General features: G+C 43.8%; 1 protein-coding gene across 1 annotated transcript in view; it reads left to right on the forward strand.

Moving 5' to 3' along the window:
* Positions 1–18,543, forward strand: part of Far2 (fatty acyl-CoA reductase 2) — a 107,148-nt gene that overhangs the window by 32,429 nt on the left and 56,176 nt on the right. The window lies entirely within an intron of this gene.

Raw genomic sequence — 18,543 nt, forward strand, 5'->3', positions numbered from 1 at the left:
GAGAGAGAGAGAGAGAGAGAGAGAGAGAGAGAGAGCGCTCGCTTGGAACACACAGTTCTAAATGGGATGTCTCCATAAACATCCCTCCTTTCAGAGCTCAGGGAACCTCATGGAAGAGGAGGCAGAAAGACTGTAAGAACCAGTGGGAATGGAGAAGAGCAGAAAAGCAAGACCCCCTAAATCAACAGAGCAAAGCTCATATAAACTCACAGAAACTGAGGCAGCATGCACAGCGCCTACACAAGTCTGCCCTGGTCCTCTGCACATATATTATCTCTTCCAGCTTGGTATTTTTGTGGGATTCCTAAATATGTGAATGAGTGGCCTTCTCTTCTAATCCTTGTGCCTTCTCTTTGGCCTCGGTTCCTTCTGTTGGTTTGCCTTATCCACCTTTGACATGATGGGTTTTTTTTTTTATGTTTGTTTCTTTGTTTGCTTGTTTTATCTTACTATATTTTCTTAAGAAAAGAAAAAAAATTCCAAAAGCCAAGAAGGGTCCTGGGGATAAAAGCCCTCCCCAAAGGCCCCATTTGAAAGTGTTTATCTTTAAATCTGTTTATAAGTAGAATGCACAGACTCCATGATTCTGTCATTTAGCTGAGTGGCTCTTGGTGTATTTGGGATCATGGGTCTATTAAGGATGTCCTTGGTGGAGAGAAAACTCACCTGAAGGAGTGTTTTCAATCTACCTGAACTGTGCACTAAGTTACTCAAGCAAACCTTGCTTTGAGGATAAGGGGTTGGTTACAGTCTTACTCTGCACAAGAGCCGTTTCCTGCTGTTGGCATTAGTTTCCCATTCATCTCTAATGGGCCATGAATTTTGTGACTCGAATAGTACATGATCTCTTAAGCCGATATATCAGGTGTGTGGTTGTATTTCTAGGGCAAAGTTGGAAGTGACTCTTAACATGTGCCCGAGGATCACTACGTAAGCAAGGCAGAGCACCAGCACTTGAGCAACACGCCCTGCCCAAGCACAGCAAAAGCAGCTAATCCTCTAACACTTCAACAATATGAGCATTCGTCTCATTTTGTTGATCGACTAAGATTTAGAAAGATTAAGCGGTTTGCCTAGAGTTTCATTAAGCAACTCTTTAAGTGTCTGGTGCTGTGTAAGAGAGTTCAAGTTAAGCAAATCATGGCTTTGATACATTTGTACAGGCTATTGTGAGGGGGTGTCGAGATCGTTCCACAGATAAAGTGGGTTTTTGTGGGGACACCAGTGAGAGTTCTTTTCTTGAAAAGTAAGGTGGAAATGAGAGAGGATACCTTACGTCAACCTTTGGCCTCCACATGTGCACATGTAGGTGAGCAGAATTTCATGTGTGCAACACACACACACATATACACATTTTACAAACTAAAATATAACACACAGTTTTGGAATGTCAGCACTCAAGGTTACCCTCAGCTAGGTAGTGAGTTTCCGGCCGGCCTGGGCTACGTGAGACTATCTCAAAAATTAAAGCAAACAAAAACAGCAAAAACAGAACTTACAATTTTAAAATATCTGTACTTGAGATTATAAAAGCAATGTTTGAACTTGGGGCTTGACTCTAACGCCAACCTAACGACGTAGAGGTTTGGCCTCCTCCCAGGCTCTGGGTGCTGGCTTTAAGGAGTGAGGCAATCTTGACACCCAAGCAAGGAACACACCCCAGACACTTGAACTTGAGACAAAGCAATGGCCTGTGCATGGAACAAGAATGTGTGTGAATCGCAGATTCACTTCTAGATTTATCCACGTAGAGCAACGAGCATAGCTTCCTGTAGCATTAAGTCCATGCGTCTGTCTGCACTTTCACTGTGGTGTCAACTTACCTGTGGCCAACTACAACCTGAAAACACTCACTGTTCCAGAAACAAACAAATCTTCGGTTTTAAACTCCATGCCTTCCTGAGAACTCGAAGTGCTCATCTGAGAGAGAGCCACCCCTCCCATCCATTCTGTATACACTGCCCACCCGCTCATCCCTTGCCCTCTTAACCATAACTCTCAGCCTTCAGTGTTCATTACCAACATGCACAGCTTTTTCACAGATGACGGAAGCTTTAGAACTTTGGTGCTTTGAAGTGTGTTTCTCCCTCTGTGAGCAAGGACAGAAAACTCTGTGGTCCCGCCTGCCAGGGCAGAAACAGCAGGGCCGATTTTAGATCTGAAGATGCATTTATATCTCAGTCTCTATTTTCCTTCCTGTCCTACCTCCTCTTGGTCCCGCCCCTCCTGACCACCCAGAGGCATTTGGGCCAATGCTCATTTCCCACCCCTTCCATTCTCTTTGACCTATACACCCAACTACTTGTCAAGCATATATTCAAAGTTCTGGGTGAGAGGCATATGGTAGAGATGGAAAGATAGCACCATTCTCCTGATCTCAGGGCATGGAAAGTCTACAGGGAAGACAGATTTGGAAACTGCTGCCATGTCCCTGGCAATTGTGACTATATGGTAGAGGCTGTTGGCCTCGTCTCTGCAGTGAAGCTGGGCCTGGTAAGGAAGGCAAAGGTGATGTGTGTGGCCAGAGTGTGTAGACTTGCTGAGGGGCATGAGTGGAAGCGTGCACCAGCCAGCCTGAGTAGGTGTGCTTCATGGCACCATGAGAATTAAGAGTGTATCCCTGCCCTTCTACAAGGTGAGCTGGGAAAGCTTCAGCTGAGAGTAGGGTGGATGTACATTCATTTAAAAGGATCAGCCAACAGCTGCATGGACAAGGAGAGAGTACAGGAAATCTCAAGGGAGTAAGCAAGAGGTTAATGGGGCAGCATCTTCAAGGCTATAGATTGATCTCAGGTGAGAAATGAGTATCATGGGGCACTAAGGGGAAGTGATGCCTTCTTGGGGCCTAATTCAGGAGTTGGGGTGGTATAGTATGCTTGTGTGACCTTGTTAACACCTTCACTGCCATTATAGGAAGTCATCACAATGTTGTCTGTGCTGATTTTGTCAAACTTCACATGGGACGCTGGGGATTTGTGGAGGTGAGGCAGTGTGAGTGGTTGTGTACTTCAGAGCTAAGGTGACTCTAGAGGAGCTCTGATGATCGGCACCTGATAGCCCTTGAGTAGAAAGCCCCACACGAGATTTGTTTACCTTGAGTTTTACAATAAAGCTCATGCCTTTGTTTGTACGACTGCTACCCACTGCCTCCCTGTTCTGATATTGGACTCGGGCCTCACACATGTGTGTGGATTACATGCATTAGTGACTAACTCCAGTGCATGGTTGTGACATTAGGGAAAGAAAAGCACCTCCTGGAGGAACCATTCATGCAAGAGCAAGTCCAGATTTGAATTCTCTACCTCAACCTCTTCCTGTGCCTTCTGTCTTCTGTCTCCTACATGAGCCTAAGTCTGTGCCTTCTCTGTCCTTGTGTGTCTGTTCTGTCTGTGTACGTGTGTGTGTGTGTGTGTGTGTGTGTGTGTGTGTGTGTGTGTGTGTATGAGTGAGTCGTGTGACTGTCAGTGTGTGCTGTGTACATCTGATCCTAACAGAAGGCTTTGTTCTGTATTGGACATCACAGACACCATCACATGAAAAAGGAATGGGGTACTTTTCAGAAATCTTTAACAAGGAATTAAAACACGAGCTACAACAGACCCAGATAACAAACACCCCTGTTTATAAATCAATGTCCATAGTAGATGCTTTCCAGCTTTATGGTGGATTTTAGGAAGCTGTCATAATAATATGATACAGACATATTATTATGGTCAGGGCATGGGAGAGCAGGTAACTTAAGATACTGCTCTCTATTAGTTTGGGTCATAAAAGTTGACTGTATAGGAAATCTGAAGCAAGAAAGTTTGGTTGCTATGTGGGTCTCTTAAAAGCAGGTTAAACAGTCTGAGCACACTTTAGGCTAGCTGTCTTAAGTGACTCTGATGTGCATGACTAACTCTGGCTGTGAGGTCCAGCAGAAGTTCCAGTCTCTGTAAGAGATATTTTCAGAACATTAAGCTATACTCCACCCCTCCTTATAATTTTTGAGTCAGGTCTCACCAAGCTATGTAGATTGGCCTCAGATTGTCTCTGTAAGCCAGACTGGCTTTGAACTTGAGATATACCTGCCCCAGACTTCTATGTAGCTAGGAATATAGGCTTGACCCATCATTTTTGTAGAACACTACAAGTCAGGAATCATTACTTTAAATCAACACACACACACACACACACACACACACACACACACACACACACACAAAAGAGCTCTCAGTTCATGATATCTGTGTCTAATTTCCCAAAGAACAGCGGTGTAGGAGAAGTTGTAAATGCAGTCCTCTGTTCATGTGGAAGGACAGCTCATAGTTGATATCCTTTGTAAATCCTGATTAGTGAGGAGGGTCTCAAAGTCACACTGTGAGTCCTGTGTAATCCTCCTCTGAGGGCATTAGAAATAGTTCATCCTTGCCATATTACTTCATGTGCATAAAAAAAAAAAAAAAAAAAAAAAAAAAAAAACCTGGGCCTCTGTATGGGAACAAAGGTCTCGCCTGCACAGGGAATGTGGTAACCACCAGCCATTCAAAAGTCACAGACAATCCTGAGCTCAATGAGGTAAAGTGGTGTCTCTCATGAGGTCCCACAAAGAGAAGTCCCACATCATCAGTAAGGGAGAGCTTGTAAAACAGCCAGTGGGTACCTGTCAACTCTACATGATAGCTCTCCTCCTTCCCAGAGAATAAGGTCCTCAGCAAGAGGCCTGGGCCACTAGGCATGACAGAAGAGGAGGAGCTGACCTGTGTCTAACACGGACGTCATCCTTGAGATGACGTCATGCTCGGTCAAGAGCATGGTCACTCTTGTAAGGGACAGAGATTTGGTGCATATGCACAGAAACTTAAAAAGACCAAATTCCACAGGGCAGGCGTTGGCTTCCCAGAGAGAGGCTGAAGGATAGCTTTTCACCAGCTTTCTCCTAAGTTGGTTTGAAGCTGACCTCAGAATATGGGGCCCATGAGGACTTGAAGCACACAGCCTTGCGAAGGAGATACAGCTCCTTGAGGAAATGGCTCCCAGAAAGACACAGCTCTGTGTAAACATAGGCCCCCTGCACCCGCTCCTCTGTGAAGACATGGCCCTAATCTCTCATTGTAATTGATATTACAACAAGATCACCGACAAAAATGTCATTAAAAGAAGTGATGAAAATTCTCACACATTTTATGGAGGAATTAACACACACACACACACACACACACACACACACACACACACAAAAGGAGTAACTTGGAAATAAAAGGTGTCCAAAATAACAATTACACACTCACAAACACACTCACACACACACATACACACACATACACAAACACACACACACACATGCACAAGCACACACACACACACACACACACAGAGTCACTTGGACATAAAAGGTGTCCAAGATAACACATTCACACACACTTGCACAAACACACACATGCACAAACACACATGCACAAACACACACACACACACACACACACACACACACACACACACACACACACACACACACACACAAAAGACGCCTGCTCTTACCAGGTCTTTCCTGTCAGACACTTTTAGGATCTGTTATCCACTGCAGTGATTACACATGGTTGTCACATTATTCTATGAAGAAACCCGAGATTCTGGGTTGAACTGGTTCCCAACCTCCACTTACTTCACTCCATGGTGGTTCTGGGGAGCCTCGCCTAGTGCAAGCTGGTCCTTGTGCCATGTGTGGATGATACAGTTGCTGGTCCTTTCTGAGACCCAAACCTTTGCAGAGGTCCTCAGAGGTTACAGGGAGGTCTGTGCACTAGGGATGAAGTGTGTCCTCTGTGTGTCCTCTGTTCTTGGCCCAGCCTGTACCTAGTTTCTGTTCTACATGTGAGCATTGGCTCCTTCACCTACTGATTCAAACGCACAAACAGCCACTTCACAGAGACTACCGAATGAGTACACCAGGAAAGTATGGATGAGTGTGGCGTGCAGACCAGCGCCATACGTGGAGCTCTCCCTGTTGTAGTCAGTATGGTCTGTCTAGATCAGATGCAGACAAGACCCTCGGGGGAGGAGCAAAGGCTTCATGTGACCCACTAAACTCAAAAGAAATGAAACTCATAGCCAGGCTGCAAGGTCCTTACCCTGAGAATCTTCCTTAAGGGCTAAAAGGATCTCGGTGGGGGGCGGGGGAGACTTATAAAGTCTCCGGTCTCAGAAGTCCTGACTCCCAGACAACTGTATCCCATAGCTGAGCGTTAAATATCCAGATATTTAGTGTTAAAGCTTAAAAGGACCCAGAGATTATTCCTATCTTTAAAAAAATATTGTGTTTAAATTTTTTTGGTTGGAGACCACCCCATATGCAAAGTTTAATTTTCTGTTTACTGGTTTGTTTGTGGTTTGTTTTATCTTGGTCTTGAGGCAGGATTTTGTGTTACCCACGCTGCCGTAAATTTTGTTTATAGCTGAAGATGACCTTAAATGTCTGATGCCTCTGCCTCTACCTTCCAAATGCCAGGATCACAGGAGTGGAGCACCGTTCCCGTCTAAAAGCTTATTTTAAAAATGAGACCTCTGATTCTGGTTAGAGGCATGGTGTTACTGATCCCATCTCTGAGGAGTGAATCTCTAACGGATGCAGCCATTCTGACTGAAGCTTTATAGCTCCTTACTGGAATTCCTAGTGAGTGGAGCTACTGGGAGTGGAAACGGTGACAGTGTGTTCCTGAGACAGCTTGCTCCCAGAGACGTGTCTCTACTGCTCTGCCTGACTCACTACTCAGGATAATACTAAAACCGTGTGCTTTGCACCTTGTCTCATGCTGCTTTTGGCTGCTCATGTGTTCCTGTCCCGTCAAAAGTAACTAAGACACTGCATCCAAGAGTGGCATTTAAACACTTTTACCTGACACAGGTGCTCGTTGGCTCTTTGAGATGGATTGGGAAACCGCTGGTGCTTCCTAACCATTGGCTTGCATTCAACCTGGCAGGCAGCCTCAGACCCCAAGAGCCATGGTACAGCCTCCCAGGGCATGTGACTTTCCCACAACGTTCCTCTATGGCTGCCTTGAGTAAAATTATGGTCTGGCTTTGCTTCAGAGCTTCTGGTCCACGTCCAGTAATCAAAGGGTTTACTGACTCTGAATTAAATGGAAGGTTCCTTGGGATCCAATGTGCCTGTGCGTATGCACGCACCTGTGTCGAAGCGTGCATACTTACGTTTGCATATATGTGGGGAAGCTTGAAGTCAATGTTGGGCATCTTTCCCCATCATCTCTGCCTTGTTTTCTGAGACAGGATCTCTCCCTGAACCTAGAACTCACCTATTTGCAGCCTGGTTGACTATCAAATTCCAGGGATCCTGAAGACTGTACATCCCAGAGCTGGAATTACAGATGTGCACAGCAGCACCCTGCTTTTTTACGTGTATACTGGGGATCTAGACTCAGGTCGTGTTTTCTTGGCAAGTGCTTTAACTGAGTCATCTCCTCAGCTCTCTTGAGTCTTTTTGAGATTGCGCCTCACCGTGTAGCTCAGGCTGACCTTGAACTCTTGACCCTTCCTACATTAGCCTCGCTTGAGAACTTACAGGCATAAGCCAAAATACCCAGATGACTTTTATCTCTCTTTGAGGTGATAAGACACACTGACATTCAAAGGCTGGAAAGACTATGAAGTCTTGTGCCAGGAAGAGCAAAGAGCAGAAAGGGAAACTAGCATGAGGAGCTGGTAGCTGTGCAGAACGCTGCTGCAGGAGCTGTACTGCCGTGGCTGTGGTGGGAATGATGCCTGATGGGGCACAGAGGCTCAGGCTCACAGTGGGCCTGAGGTAAATCAATCAGGGAGCCTCAGTCGTCCCTGAATGGAGGGCCATCTGGGAGAGGTTTTTTAAATGCTGAGACGGAGCCGCACAGGAAGGCACAGGAAAGTTGTGGTGACTTTGGGGTTAGGAAGAGAAGTCCTAGGAAACCAAGCTTGTTCGGTCGTGGTAAAAAAAAAAAAAAAAAAATGGTGTCAAGGAGAACATGGGAAGGCAGAAGGTAGGTTTTATCTAGTTGTCCCAAGGCCTAGTAGGGCTGGCCAAGGAGTTTTACAAACAGTCCTGTCGTGTAGTGCCAGGGTAGCTTACACTTACAACTGGAACATCCCAGACTTAATGCCTTCTACCACTCCCATCTGCCCACTTCTGCCTAGCGAATGGGAACCTCAGTTTAAGATCAAGTAAGTATAGACTCCTGCAAAGACCTCATTGGTTCCGAGACATAAACAGGAGTAGGACAGTGGTGTTGGCCAGTTCAGCTGCCTATGTAGCTCCTCTGAAAACCAGGAGAGGGCACCACATAAGTCCCCACAAAGTTCAGTGGCCACCCTAAGCACCTTTCAGTAGGACAAGGGGCCCTGGTGATGATAACATTTCTGTCATTTTGCCTCTTGCTACCGTGGCTTGTCTTGCGGTCTCTACTCCCCCCTTCTTATTTTTCTTCGGTTTTTCCTTATTGTGCATATGACTGTTTTTACCTGCATGTATGCATGTGTACCACGGATGTGCCTGATGTCCCTGCAGGTTAGAAGACATCACAAGATCCTCTAGAACAGGAGCTACTCATGGTAGTGAGCCGACACCATAGGGTACTGGGAATCAAAGCTGCAAGATCTACAAGGGTTCCTAACTGCTGAGCCATCCTCTCTAGCCCCCTTTTCTTTTAAAGGGTGGGTATTGAAATTCTGACCCTACTGTGCATTTATATAAATTTATATAAAACATTACTTCGTGTTAGGTTGTGTTTTAATGGCACAGGAAGTGAACAGCCCCAAATGAACTCTGGGTTCAGCACTTCCTGACTGCACAAGCACATGGGCACAACCGCTGCTCTTCAGCTGGGAGTGCACACGGCAACTGAAATCCTGCCGTGCTTCTTGCTCTGTGTCCAGCCACTCCCAGGACTCTGGGCAATGCTCCAGCCTGGCGATGCAGCATTGGTCTGACTGTGCTAGTAAGGGACACATCAGAGGCTGAGGCAGAGAAAGCTCCCTCTGACGCTGTTGTCATTGTTCTTGACCAAGCACAGCAAATGTCTGCAGAGTGGTCTCCACACTTACTACTAGGTTTCTCTTTAAAGAAGCTGTTAGTGGGTTTTGTAAGAAACATAATTCCTCATTTTTCGGGTTATCAGAAAGTTTGCTGAAAATGTTGGTCTTGAGAAGGGCAAAAGTGCGATTTGAGCCCATGTGGTTCTGGATACAAAATTGTGAATTCTGGGAGCCTGTGAACCCTGAGGTGAGTGGTGCCTGGGACATCTTAGGGCAGTAAATTATCACATGCGTTCGTTTGTGTTTCAGACACACACTAGTGAAGTGAACTTCTTAGCAGTGGGAGGAAACGAAACAGAGTCACAGAGGAATGTTCCAGGGTAAGGTGCAGCTTCCATGTGGCCAAAACCAGATAGGGAATCCAACTGCCAATAGATTAAGTATACTCTGGAAGGAAGGGTGAGGCTAGACATACCGGAGCTGTGTGGCAGAAACTCCGGTGGACACAATTCAGAGTGAATTCGATGAAGAAAGAGACCCAAGGGTGTGCTCACTGGAAGAGTCCAAGGTCACAGAAGACTTGCACAGGGCCAGCAAGGTGGTGTAGCAGGTAAAGCCATTTGCTCTGAAGACTGAAAATGTGAGTTCAAGCCCCAGAACTCATGTGATGAAGGAGAGACCTGGCCCCTGGAAGATTCCCTCTGACCTGCACATCCATGCTGTGGCTTGCAATACACGCACGCACACACACACACGCGCGCGCGCACGCATGCACGCACGTACGCACACACAATGTAATGTTAAAAGGTACATCTCAGTTTGGTTTAGTCACATGTCCCCCTCAGCATCATGTCCTCAGCATGTGCTGCCTTCAGGGCTGCTGTTGATTTCACCAGTATTCCCTGTGCTTCAAGCGTCTAAGGTTCTTTCTTTCCTAAGTGAGGTGGATCAGATCAGACATTGGCTTTATGATATATGGGAAGGGCTCAGCCCATGATAGAGGCTTGGTTTCCCCTTGTGAATGAATGTGTAACTGCTGGCACTGACCCAGGCTTGAGTGTTTATTTGCTTGGTGGTTTTGTTCTGCTTTGTTTCAAATATATAGCTTTCCTTGTTGTACTTTAAAGATTTTTAGCCAGGAATCAATTTCCTTCTTACCAATTAAGAAATCAACATATATTCCAGATGTATTTCTAAGGGAAATTACTTCTACCCCACCTTCAAGTGACATTGGAAAAAAATTACTCATTTTTTTTATCTTTTTTCCATCTTTATTAAATTGGGTATTTCTTATTTACATTTCAAATGTTATTCCCTTTCCCAGTTTCCAGGCCAACATCCCCCTAGCCCCTCCCCCTACCCTTCTATAGGGGTGTTTCCCTCCCCATCCTCCCCACAAAATTACTCATTTTAATATCATTTACACCTGTTCTTCAACTCAGACTTGCTCTGTTTGCTGGACAAATGTGCTAATTGTTTGTGTCCTCCTGTGCATAATTGTGCTGATGAATATACTCTGCAGTGTGTGTGTGTGTTGTCTGTGTGTCTGTGTGTCTGTGTGTCTGTGTGTCTGTGTGTCTGTGTGCGCGTACGTGTGCCTTGTGTTCAGTAGAGATTCTACTGAACATGTGTGTATGATCACTATGTGTGTATGATCACTGTACTCTGCAGTGTATGTGTTCAGCAGAGATTCTGCATGTATGTGTAGGTGTGTTCAGTAGCAGATTCTGCATGTGTATGTATGATGTTTTAGACTCTGCATGAGTACTTGTGTGAATATGTGTGTGCATACTGTATGTATGTGTTCTGTAGACTGCATTATACAAATGTGTGCATGTGTGTTTATGCGTATGTACATACCAAAGAGATGGAGAAAGAAGAGATCAATAGAATCTGCGTGTGTGTGTGTGTGTGTGTGTGTGTGTGTGTGTGTGTGCATATTTGCAAATGTGGCCCTCTGGATTTTGAAGTTACAAAGAAAAGGGTTTAATTCATCTTTTGTCAGTGGCTATAGTACTAATGTAGTATCTTGTGAAATCCATCTTCTGGCTAGAAATCTATCACAGCCCAAAACTGTAACTTCGTGTAAAGGAAGAAAGTGTGAGTCACGTTCTATTTCCATTTCCCCAATGAATTATTCAATCTCCTAAAATAATGTAGCTGGTGTCTTGGGCTGGGTGTCCTATATTTAGAATGAGGAGACGTCTTCCTTCCCACAACTCACAGGGAGGTTAGAAGCAGATGGCATGACTTATTAAGGTATACTCTGTGAATTGGAGTTCACTTGTCTCAGTAGTAAGCTGTAAATGCCCTGTCTACACCAAGAAATCAGTGCTTGACATTTTTTGCAAATAGCTGGTTTGCAAAGGTTATATTTCGGAGTGCTTGAATTCTCTTATAACTTGATTTACTGTTGAATTGATGTAACAATAAGTTATTTTAATAAGGAAATGTTTTGTGTTAGCCTTTTTCTTTTAAAAACAAAACACAAAAAGCCTCAATTTTCTGTCTAAACGTCTATTACAGATTCCAAGACAAAGCACAAAAGCAGATGGTACAGAAGGTTTTGTTTTGGTGACGTGTAGTCAGACCACACGAATGAACTCTCTACTCAGCCCATGAGTGATAATGGACCCTGATTAAAGGGCCTTCCTCTGGTTTTTGTTAGGATACAGACTAATCTTTTCTGAAAGATGCTAATATGATTATGTTTTTAAATCTCCTAAGACAAAATAGAAAGTTTTTGTTGGGATACTACATAATCTATAAATCACTCAAAGCCATAGAAATGTCTTTAAAAACAGAAAAAGAAAACCATGAGGAGACATTTGGTAGCTATTTACCAGAGCACACGGGCTGATGGCTGCATTATATACTGTGACATAATATGAGACACCATGTCCTAAAATTGTTTAACACGGTGCTTGTGACCATATGTTAGTTTGAAGGAAACCCAACTTTAAATATTCTTCTCTACTCTTTATAAACCAGAACACAGACTCTGCATATTTTTCCACTTAAAATATCGACATCTTTAAAGATTGTTAATTACAATACAGCTGTTTTTAATAGACTTGTAGCATTTCACCTCATGACCAAACTAATTGCTTTCGTTTCCTGTCATGCATTTTGTTCCAGTCTTTACCCTTCACATAAACAAGGCCATGATGAACAAAGATAAGATTTTTCTGGGAAATAGAATTCTAGAGCACCTGAGACAAACCTTTATGCCTCAACAATGGAGAAATAGTATAAGTCTGAGTGAACTTGGGAGGAGCCCTAAAAGTAGAATACTTGTGAGAAAGGTATGGGGAGTGGGGTATAAATGTAGCCTCAAAGCTATATACTCTTTTCCAAACCTGCCTTCTGTTTGTGGGGAAGATGTCCCTGGCTCTCACAGAAAAAAATGAAGAGTCATCTCCACTTGGTCTGAGTGAAAACTTATTTTGCAAATCTGTGGTTGACATAATCAGTTTTTTGCCTTCATGATATTTTTGAGGACCCTTTGAGAAAAGATCATCCTAATACATGAATGTTCAGAAATACTTTACTCTGGGTATTTAGAACACACATATTTTCCTGAAGCTACTATGAATGGCAGCCTGTGGATTTGATCTTGAAATAGAAAGTAAATGCCTAAAACCCATGGCTTCTGCATCTGTCTTACAACTAAAATGTGTTCTCCCAGAAAAAAAAAATTCTAAATCTAATGCCCTGTTCCCAAATATGCTCTTGCTGTCACACCTGTTCCCTGAAACCTTAATCATCATCTGTCCTTGACGGCATCACAACGTGACAATGACCTAATGCTGTCTCTCTTTTATTCTCTAGCCTTGGTAATGGCATGTGTAATCTTCTAATCACAGCGCTCCTTAGAGTATCATGCTGTACCTACTTCTCTGCTGTCCACATACACTGTCATGTGACAGAAGACTCATACACAGGTAAACCCCCAAATCTGCACCAAGCCCCGATTCATTCTAGAACCCCAGCCTGACTTCCACCATCTACACTTTTCTACCTGTATCCCTTATGACACTGAAGGCACAGCATCTACGCAGAATCTCTAGACCATAACACTGTGTCGCCAGTTCTTGCCACTGAGGCTGTTTTCAGTCATGCTCTCCTCACGCGTGACAGCTGGAATTGCCTCATGGTGAAGATATTGGCTCTGCTAGAGTCGAACTTGAGTTTAAGTCCCACCCTGCTTGCAGTAGCTGAGTGCCTCCAGCATGTTTTCTTTTCTTAACATCAGAGACCGACTATGGCTCAAAAAGGCCACACAGAAGAGGGCAGAGTGGCTGGCACACAGCATGCATAATGAGCAGTTGTCACTTTTGCTTTATTCTGTCACTTTTATTCACCCTTTGTTCGTCCCACACAGTGAGTGACAAATGGCTTTTTATTCCTTCTTGCTTAACAAGAGCAATAATGTACTAATCGATCCTCCTCCCTGAGTCCCTCGTTCCGTGGGTCATGTATACTCCATCAAGTTCCCCTAAGAACGTATCTGATCCGTGGCTCCCCTACTCAGAAGCACTTGATGTTCCCCTTACACTCTGTAACAAAGGTTACAGCCCTCAGCCTCTGAATCTCCATAGCTATAAACAAGAAGTCTCATGATAGTTGTTCTTGGAATAGCATTTCTACGGGTAAAATCAAATATGGAAAACATTCAATTTTAAAAACTACAAGGGCTGTTGAACATTAAAAAGAGCACAAGTTGGGCCAGATGTGAACACAGGTGCACACGGCCTCTGACACAGATGGCCATGGTAAACTACCCTGTCCATGAGATGTTCTCCCTCACCCTCCCTTTCACTGTCTTCTACCCAGCCTGTCCTCTGTTACACTAAACTATCTCCACCCTGATGTGTTAAAGGTCTTGAAATAAACCATTCAACTGATTTCACCAAGTTCTTTATAAATAGGTTCAGGATGCCAGTTCATGCCAGTTCATGGCAGGTCTTCTAAAGCCAACAGTCTATAAGGAAATACCAAGTGACTTGGATTGATAATACATCTAATTCAGCAGTCTACTTCCTGATTTCTCTTTTAACTCCTTGACTCGGATTTTTCTCTTACATTGTCTTCATAAAACTACCATCTTTGATTATATTCAACCACATTTGAACATAACTCACCAGTGGGGTCTCAATATTCCTGTCTCAATATTGCAGCCTCTATTTCAAGAGACTATCAGCTCCTACTCATAGATCCAATAGCAATGACAAAAATGGCCTCTGTTTGCTTCATTGTGTTGTTTAGAACATTCGATAACGCTAGCTCTTGTTGCAACATTTTCTCAAGCCAGGCTTTAGATCTCTTCACCGGGATTAACTAGAATCTATTATATACTATATTTGGAGAAAGGGCAATCATTTTTAATCTCTACTGTATTTCAGGAAGTGTCCGAATTGCTGGGGAAATGGGCCACCAAAAAAAAAAGTGGCTACTGTTCTACTATCATAAACATTATAATGTTAGGGGACAGTTGATCTGGCAAATAAGCCAATGAAACGATCAACATTGGTGGCATCGTAGGAGAGAGTGGGGAAGCCGACGTCTGCGCTGAGATTCAAACGTATAAATAATAAACCTGCTAAAGTCTTGTCCAAGAATGTTTTAATCAGAGAAGAGCAAGTCCGGAGTCCCTGAGTGGACACGAACTTTGGCATGTTCCAGAGAATCTAGGCTATCAATACAAAGGAGAAATAAATACAGAGCTTACTCACATAGAGCCTCAAATTGGAATGATTTAAGTATGAAAGACATGGATACATAAAGTGCCGTTAAAAATGTTTTATTGTGATGATTCTTACTGTGTTGCTTAGGTAAGGACCCCAGAAACACCTGTTTATCAAATAGGAAATACATCTGCCAAAGAAACAGGATCTTGGGTCTTTTGGTAAGAGTTAATTAGGGGCTAATAAAAGCAACTTGGTGACATCCACTTTCATTTTGACGCCCTCTGTAATGGCTTCACAAAATTGCTCTGTGGTAATCATTTAGGTTTTTAAAGTCTAAGCCTAAAGTCTTATTTGGGTTCAGTGCTCACCAAGGCCTGAAACAGTTGTGCTGTAGGCCTGTGACTTACAAACAGAATTACTCTAAAAATTTAGAGGACAGGAAGCTACTATATAGCACAGAAGTAGGGAGTGTGTGTGTGTGTGTGTGTGTGTGTGTGTGTGTGTGCGTGTGTGTGTGTGTATCAATTATTACTAACTCTTTTTTTTTTTGAGACATGGTTTCTCTGTGTAGCCTTGACTGTCCTGGAACTCACTCTGTAGACTAGACTAGCCTCGAACTCAGAGATTTGCCCGCCTCTGCTTCCTGGGTACTGCTATTAAAGTCATGCCCCATTATGCCCAATATATCAGCTATTTTTTAAGGAGTTTACAAGTTTCTTTCCTTATATTGCTTTGAGTGTTGTCTCCAAGGACAGCATTTGATGGTTACTTCTAACCCTGCTCATTCTTTCTGAACACCATACTCAATGTTTACCCACTCTGCCTTCCCTTAAACAATTTATACTGCATGCTCAAGGACTCCCCTGAGTTCTCTGTCCTTCTGATTAAGGAAGTTATTCCTGCAGTCTGAGGTAGTCTCCAAAGCCACCAGACAGGATTGTGACAATGCTCCAATGTCTACAGTGTTAGGAGATACCTAATGGTGTCAATTCGAAAGTACCTCTCTTCTGATGGTATCCATTTCTTGACTACTCCAAGGTCGTTTTCTTCATGGGACCTTGAAGCGCTCTCTCCATCAGCACTCTTACTCAGAGACTGCCATATCTCCTAGATATCCTCAAGTCACCAATCAGAATTGTTGGGTTTTTATGTGTTTTCCTGCAGGCCATCACCCATTAGGGCTCTAGTGGTACAAAGTTCACTGTGTCCACAGAAGGGTTCTGATGCTTTTGCAGCCTTCCACTGTGCGTACCAGTGCAGCCATGACTCAAAAAGGGAAATCCTGAACAAATTTTCATGAGAGCACACATTTATGGCAGGACTTTTTAAATAGCTACTAACTCTACCCCTGTACTCTGCCCCATCCCCCACTCCCTGCATCACGACCAACTCCAGCTAATAGGAAAGGGCAGGACAGGAGATTTCAAACTTCTGCTTATCAGAAGTTTCATATCCTAAGGTCTCTCAATGCACTGTATCTCAAACTAATCTCTGGCATTTTAGTTCTTAAAATGCAGAGGCATGGAAGGCCGGTGTTCTCCTACTCTGATCCCAAGTGCCTTAAACTCACATCACATAGAAACACTAGCCCTATCAAAACATCGTGGGGCAAGCTTCTGCACAACGTAGATGTAAATGACTCTTGCGTGTTCCAGGGGCTTGCGGGCAGAACGGATGAGAACAGTTAGCAAAGTTGACCGCTATCTGTCATGTGTTAAAGTAGGACTCTAACCTTCTGGCTAAGCGTGTTTGGGAGCGGTTTAGATAGACACGTAAAAGCATTTTTACAAACCAGTAGATGAGAATAATCTATGATGAAAATCCAGAGATGAGAAACGGGTACACTAATAAGCAGAGAGGGAGCTGTGGGTGCACTGCAGGGGTGGCTGGACAGGTACAGGAGGATATCCATTGACTTGAGGTCCCTAAAACCCAAAGTCACACTGGAGGCAAGAGCCCATGGCACATATGGGGCAGATTTACTCCTAAAGATGCTCAAAGCAGACAGCATGGAAACTTGCAGAAGGGTCAGCCTAGCCTCAATGCAGCTCAGTTCTTTATTGGCAACTAAGTATGGGGGCCCAGACCTGAAATCCCAGCAGCTTATAGAAGACAAGAGGATTGCAATGAGGTCAGTGTTGGTCTGAACTACACAGTTTGTTCGAGGCCAATCTGACTTGCAGTTGAGACCCTGTCTCTAAAGTATGAAAGCAACAGAGGTCCTAATTGAGTTGGTGTGAATAACCTCTTGCTAGCTCTCTAACAGAGAAAAAGTACACTGCCATCTCTGATAGAAACACATCTACTCAGGTATGGTCTTTATGGTTCTTTCAAATGCAATGTTCCAATACACACACACATGCACATATACACACACATGCAAACACACCCACACACGTGTGTGCAGATGTGCATACACGAGTACACACACATGCAAATGCACACATACACTCGAACATATACAGATGCACACACATACACATGCACATACACATACATGCACGTGCACACACACATGCAAATGTATGCGCATATATACATGCACACACACATACATGCAAACATACACACATAAATACACATGCACACAGGCACACACACATGTACACAGGCATATGCACAGTGTCAGGTCAGGCAGCCCAAAACCTCTCCATGGCATCCAGGTTCTAGTAGGTTTGGGGGAGTTTGTTTTCTTTTTGATTTAATAGTTTTAAGTTTTTTAACTTGCATTTATTGTCTGTATCAGGGGGCACTCATGATACAGTGCATGTGTGGAGGTCAGAAGGCAACTTGTGGGAGAATGTCCACTCCTCCCACTATATGAATTCTTAGATTGACTCAAGTCATGAAGTTTGGCAGCAGGCACCCTCACCTGCTGAGCCATATCTCACCAGTGACCAAAATTAGTTTTTAACAACTCAGTAGAAATAGCTCATAAAAGACTGTGGTGACAGAATTCCTAGGCAAGCTCTTTCAAATAAGCATGGGAAGTGTGTTAAAGAAATAAAGAGAAACAAAACATGACTTAAAGTGCAGAACTCGGAGAAAGAAAACTAAGAACTAGGAGAGAGAATGGGCTCTGCAGAATAGTTGACAAGTTTCCAAAACGAAGGTGGGCTCGAAAGTGCGCCGCCCAGAGGAAGAAAGGGTGTGCGAGGCCGAAGGGAAGCTTTGCCAACAAAAAATAAGGAATGAGACTCAAGAGCAAACACAGAGATATCAAACCGTTACACATTCCTAACCTGAAGTCTTGGGGTTGGAGGGTGGGGAGCAGGAAAAAGACCAGGGAAGAAGAAACTCTGGAGAAATACCACCATAGAGGTGACAAATCAGTTTGTGTGCTAAAACATGGCAGGCACTGCCAACCAGGACAAATATAAAGAGAAGAATCTAGGGGAGAAAAGAAAACTAGAAAATAAACAAAGAGAGAGAAATCTTTAAGGAAGAAGCTTTAAAAATGAAAGGATTATATTCAGGAAAGTCACAGGATAGTGTGAATTCTCTTAGAAATATTGGAAATCACCAGACGGTGCAATGGTGTCTTTAAAATACTGCTTTAAAAGCCTCCTGGTTTTAAATTAAATGAAACCATTGATACCTCTAAACTCTGGAGGGAGGGAGTATCAAAGGTATCTGTGGTAGGGGGCATGTGTCTCCTTCGTGGTTTCCTATATGCAAACACTACTGTTTCGAAAACAGGGCAGCTCCAGCAGAAGGAAGCCATGCTCTGTGAGAAACAGGGATAGTGGTTACAGCCCTACACCTCAGGACCTGAACAACACTGCAGACCAACTCACTCAAACCACTGTGTGTGGCAATGCCTTCCCAGTGGTAGCTTACAGTGGTGTCGAAA

The sequence above is a fragment of the Rattus rattus genome, chromosome 6 (genome assembly GCF_011064425.1).
Source record: "Rattus rattus isolate New Zealand chromosome 6, Rrattus_CSIRO_v1, whole genome shotgun sequence".
Taxonomy (NCBI): domain Eukaryota; kingdom Metazoa; phylum Chordata; class Mammalia; order Rodentia; family Muridae; genus Rattus; species Rattus rattus.